The 6054-nt window shown below is 50.2% G+C and overlaps 1 pseudogene; it reads left to right on the top strand.

The window, feature by feature from the left end:
- The first annotated feature begins 4827 nt into the window (after window positions 1–4827).
- Window positions 4828–5296, top strand: LOC116554484 (annotated as a pseudogene).
- Window positions 5297–6054: the final 758 nt, after the last annotated feature.

Genomic DNA, 6054 nt, shown 5'->3' with positions numbered 1-6054 from the left:
ATAACCACGGGCTCTCAGGCCCCCAAGCCTTCTCTCAACTCTGTTTCCTCTGCAAGTCGTGTGCTGGTAAACCGGTGATTCAGAAAAAATCCAAACTAAAGAACCGTATGCCAATTTCTGTGGTGTGGGCCAATTTTAAACTACTGACATGACACCATTGAATGCAAAGCTGTGTGGGAAGAAACCCAAAGGACCTGTCCTCGCGAGCCCTTTCCCGTATGCCAGCAGAGGCAGTACCGCGTCCAAGTTAAGAGTGCTGCACTCCCAGTTCCCTGCTGTCAGTGTGTGACCTCCGGTAAGCTACTTAAACTCTCCATGCCTCAGTTTTCCCTTCTTTAAAATGGGGAGAGGGATCCCATGTTGTTCCTAGGATCGTTATCAGAAGGAAATGAGAGGATGCATTATGGTGCTTAGCACCGTGCCTGGCTCACGATGAATGCTTAATAAATGTCAACCATCACCATCTGCCAGTGAAACACTTCCACATCTTGTGTCCTCAGCTCAAACCACCTCCTCCCCAGAGCCTCCTGTGATTTCTTCATTGAGCTAAATTATTCAGTTTACACTCCAAAGCACATTGCTCATTCATTTCTTTACCATTGAAGTCGTTTTACCTTGAAACATGATTGGCTCTAAAGCCCCATGGCTGGCCTGGCCTGATTCCTTGCTGTTTTCTCAGTGTTTTGTAAAGCACACAGTGGGTGCTCAAATCCGTCTTTAGGGGAGATCGGTGAGCTTGTGCATGAGACATGGATGTGTGAGGGGTTGGGGAAAGAAAGGCGGCAGAGATATGGATGGGTGTGCAGAGGGCAGATAGTGGCATCAATTGGATGATCCAGTGTGTGTGTATGACAAGCAAGGACACCTGGCCAGGTGTATCTACCTAGAGAACCAGGTGGCCATCATTCCTCAGAGCTGAGAAAACCACAGCCTTTCAACGTGAGGAAGGCCTCAGCCGCTGGCTCCCAGGGAGGGGCTCCTGTGTGACGGCAAAGCCCACAGCCCGGCCATTAGAGAGCAGCCAGCATGGGGCTGCAACCCAACGGAAAAATAAATCCCCATCATACCAGACGTGCTTGCTTCCAGACTGGGGGAGTCAATAAAGTGAGGTGGTTTGGAGCCACTGTGGAGGGCTGGGGAGGAATTTTCTCATTTCTCGTAAAGCTTTAATTAGTGTTAGTCACTTCGAGTGATTATGGGGACTTAAAATAGCCACCAGCAGGGAACTTTAATGACATATCTGAGGCCATTTTGTTTGTTTCCACAGGGAGCTGAGTTGGGCTTGTAATAGACACACAATCGTCTCCACCAGGCCACGAGCGACTGGCAGCTCCGTGAAGGCAGGGACAAGTAGGGCTTGTCTGTGCGACTCCATGATTGGCACAGAGGCTGGGACATCAGAGAGGCACCACAAGCCTAAATGGACTGCGACTCGCTGGCTGAGGGGACCTGTCAGTTCTGACCCGGTCCCTGGTTTGTTGCATTCTCTAGCACTTCTTTTCCAAGTGTTTGTTTGCTTTTCATCTGTTTTCCCCACTAGAATATTGGTGTTCTGCTCACTGCTGTATTCCCAGTACCCAGATGGAGTAGGGGCTGAATGGAACGATGGATGAGATGGGACACCATCCTCCAGAAGTGCCCCTGGGATTCTCAGGAGGCCACCTGTATCACTATCATCCCGTGGACCTGCCTTCTAGACAGCCGAGATCCGCTTCCAACCAACTTGGTTTTGTTTGTTCCACAAATTCCTCTGCAGGCACAGCCATGCTTCCCTCCTCCCCTTGCCCATAACACCCTGAGAAATATCCCCTGAGGAAAGAATCCCGGAGTAGTCATTGACACTGTAGTATGATTTTCAGGCAGTGTCTCTGTATGTCTCCACTCTCATCATGAGAGGACAGGGTTTGCTGTCTTTGTGAATTCATCTTGGATGTCAAAAAGGGTGGAGGAGGGTTTAGTTCCAGCTCTCCCTGAGGGGAGTTTAGTATGTAACAGTGAAGATCGTTAAGTTTGGACTCAGGCTGTGTGGGTTCAAATCCTGGCTCTGCTGTTTCCTAGCTTTCTCTCTTGACAGTTGTCCATGCTGGAGTGTGGTGGCATGATCTTGGCTTACTGTAGCCTTGACCTCCTCAGACTCAGGTGATCCTCCTGCCTCAGCCTCTTGACTATCTGGGGCCACAGGTATGTGTCACCCCACCCAGCAAATTTTTTTGTCCTTTTTGTAGAGACAGGGTTTCATCATGTTGCCCAGGCTGGTCTCAAACTCCTGGGCTCAAGTGATTCGCTCACCACGGCCTCCCAAAGTGCTAGGATTATAGGTGTGAGCCACCGTGGCTGTTCCCTAGCTTTCTCTCTTTCTTTTTTCTTTTCATTTTTGAGACAAGGTCTTGCTCTGTTGCCCAGGCTGGAGTGCAGTGGTATGATCAAGGCTACAGTGAGCCTTGATCTTCCCTGGGCTTAAGGGATTTTCCTGCCTTAGCCTCCTAAGTAGCTGGGGCTATAGGCACACACAACCACACTTGCTAATTTTTTATTTGTAGAGGCTGGTTCTTGCTATGTTGCCCAGGCTGATCTTGAACTCCTGGGCTCAGGTGATCCTCCTGCCTCAGCTTCCCAAAGTGTTGGGATTACGGGTGTGAACCACTGTGCCAACTCTGCTTCCTAGCTGTCTGATCTCAGTTTTCTCATTGAAGAAGGGGCACAACGGTAGGATGTGTATTTCACTGAGGTGTTGTGAACAGCAAAGCATAAGACAAAGAGGTACGAAGTGGGCACTCAGTCAATACCAGCCACTGCAATTTGTGGCTGGGCATGTCCTTGGAACCTCAGTTGTGTCCTTCTCCTTCTCTGAGTCTCAGTGTCACCCCAGGAGGCACAGGCTATGGACTCTCACTAGCCCAAGTTCATTTCCCATGCCTGCCACTTTCAACTGTGACCTTTGGCAAAACGCTTATCTTCTCTGATCTCTGTTTCTTCATCCACACAATGGGGACTATAAATCTCTGTCATTCATGACACAACACATGGAAAGTCTCAGCACCTGCCATGGATGTAATGTCCATGCTGGTCATATTGATTGCTTCCCTATCTCTGAGTGAAGACTGTGGCCCGGCCTGTCTCTCACGCCCGTCCTTCCCCTCCTATTTGCTTGGATTACTGGACTCTGAATCCCCTGCTCCCCACAGGCATGGCATCCTCTGTCCATCTTCCAGACCCCGAGCAATGAGCATGATCACAGTCACTTCAGGCAAAGTCCAAGCAAGAAGCCAGCCCTGTGCTGACCAAATACCCATCCCTGCTTTCTCACCTGCTCAGTTTCCTCACGCCTCTACAAATCCTCCCTTTTCCCAAGGCAGGCCACATCTTAGAGAATCAGCTCTGTGTGTGGGGGTGGAGTGGGGAAGATTCAGGGGAGTCCCTGCCTAGGGAAATGGGGATGAGGCTGCTGGGAGAACCCACGAAAAGCACATCCAGTAGCTGGGGAAACAGAGACTGAGAAGGTGTAGCAACCCTTCACGGCTCTCCCACCTGCACTAGAATCATGTCCGGATGCCTTACCAGCAAGGTCATTCCCCCGCCCCGCCCCGTCCCACTTACTACGCTTCTGCCGTGCCAGACTTCCGGTTCATCGCTTGGTCTTGCTCGTTCTTACTTCATGGCCTTTGTGTGCTCAGTTCCGTCTGTTTGGGACACCTTCCTTCTCTCCATCTGGTCCATATCTACGCAACTTTTAGTTTTCTTCTTAAATGTAGCTTTTTTGGGAAGGGTATCCCTGACCACCCTTGGATACTTTAGGGTCCCTCTGTCAGATACAGCCACCATGTCTTCTAAGATATATTCATAGCCTTCATCAGAAATACCTGCAATCAGCCCGTTCATCAATTGTGCTGTGCGTTAATCCGTCAGTTCATCAATTGTATAATGGTTGCCTGTACTAGACCCTAAACTCTGTAATGGCAAGAGTGGAGTCTGTCTTATTCACTTGGTAGGTGTCTGCTTTTGTTACCAGGTAATATTGTCTGAAAGGAAGATAATACGTGTATTAATTCAACAAACATTTGTTGAGCACCTACTATGTATCAGGTACATGGAATTCTTACTCCCTGCTCTTAGGGGGCTGGAGCCCAGGGACCAAGACTGACATGGAGAGACAACGTTGGAAAAGTACTGCACTGGGGGAATGTTCTAGGTGTTACAGGATGACAGTTCAGGGGATCACAATCTGATATGGGGTTTTGAGTGTGGATGAAGTGAAGGCTTGCAGGGCTTTACAGGGGCAGGCAAATCAGAGTTGTGTCTTTACAGATGCACAGGAGTTGAAAGGGCATTCCAGACCTGTGTACAGCATGCGCAAAGCCCCTGAGGCACCCTAGAGCAAGGTGTGTTTGGGCATAGAAAGCATTTGGTTTGGCTGGAACTTAGGACCTGTTGTGTGGGTTGCTGGGAGAGGCGGCAGGAGAGGGAGCAGCAGCCAGAGTTTGGGTTTCATTCTCTAGGCCCGTGGTTCTCAAGCCGGGACAATCTGCCTTTCCTTACCCATCCTGGGCACATTTGGCCATGCCTGGAGACACTTTTGATTTTCATACCTGGGATGGAAGAGAGGGGAGTGATACTACTGGCATCTAGTAGGTAGAGGGCAAGAGAGGCGACTAAACATCCTGCAATGCCCAAGAAGGCCCTCCACAACAAAGCAACATCCAGCCCCAAATGCTAGTAGAGTGGAGGTTGAGAAACCCTGTCCCAGGCCATCCGGTTCTGTTAGTGTGTTATAAGAAATCTTAAAGTTGGTTATTTCTGAACGGAGTGGCCAACGGCCTGCAGAGCAACATGCCCAGGTTTTGTTGTGACCGCTGCATATATACCTCACCCATGGCTCTCCATCTGTGGGAAAGGCACACTGCATGATAAGAAACACAAAGAGAATGTGACAGACGACTATCAGAAATGGATGGAAGAGCAGGCTCGGAGCTTGACTGACAAAATAGCGGCCACATCTCAACAAGGGAAGATACCTCCTACTCCATTCTCTGCTACTCCTCCTGCAGGGGCGATGGTACCACCTCCCCCCAGTCTTCCGGGTCCTCCTCCCCTGGTATGATGCCAGAGTCCCACATGGGGGACCTCCCTTGATGCCAATGGTGGGCCCTCCTCCTCCTGGGATGATGCCTGTGGGACCCACTCCTGGAATGAGGCTGCCTGTGGGAGGCCACATGCCAGTGATGCTCCGATGATGAGACCTCCAGCCTGTCCCCTGACAGTGCCCACTTGGCCCGGAATGACTCAGTTAGACAGATAAGGATAGAGAGGAGGCCTCATTATATCAGTTTTATGTTACCCGTTCTGCTTCACCAGGAGATCACGCTGCTGTGATGCTGGGTTTTCTTTCTTTTTTTTTGAGACGGAGTTTTGCTCTTGTTGCCCAGGCTGGAGTGCATCTCCTGGGTTCGAGTGATTCTCCTGCCTCAGCCTCCCAAGAAGCTGGGATTGGGCCGGTATGGTGGCTCATGCCTGTAATCCCAGCACTTTGGGAGGCTGAGGTGGGTGGATCACAAGGTCAAGAGATGGAGACCATCCTGGTCAACATGGTGAAACCCCGTTTCTACTAAAAATACAAAAAATTAGCTGAGCATGGTGATGTGTGCCTGTAATCCCAGCTACTCAGGAGGCTGAGGCAGGAGAATTGCCTGGACCCGGGAGGCGGAGATTGTGGTGAGCCGAGATCGCGCCATTGCACTCCAGCCTGGGTAACGAGAGTGAAACTCCGTCTCAAAAAAAAAAAAAAAAAAAAGAAGCTGGGATTATAGGCATGCACTACCACGTCTGGCTAATTTTTTGTATTTTTAGTAAAGGTGGGGTTTCTCCATGTTGGTCAGGCCTGCCTGGAACTCTCAACCTCAGGTGACCCGCCTGCCACAGCCTCGCAAAGTGCTGTGATTACAGTTGTGACCCATGGCGCCCAGCCGATGCTGGGTTTTCTAAACAGCATACGGAAGATTGCTCTCCTGTCCTGTCAAAGAGAACAGTTTTGGAGGGGCGAAGAGGGATAAAAAAATG

This window comes from Sapajus apella, unplaced genomic scaffold, assembly GCF_009761245.1.
Source record: "Sapajus apella isolate SASKATOON/1434 unplaced genomic scaffold, GSC_monkey_1.0 scaffold14, whole genome shotgun sequence".
NCBI classification, from domain to species: domain Eukaryota; kingdom Metazoa; phylum Chordata; class Mammalia; order Primates; family Cebidae; genus Sapajus; species Sapajus apella.
The sequence above is the reverse complement of the archived record's forward strand: the minus strand, read 5'-3'. Positions and strand labels throughout refer to the sequence as shown.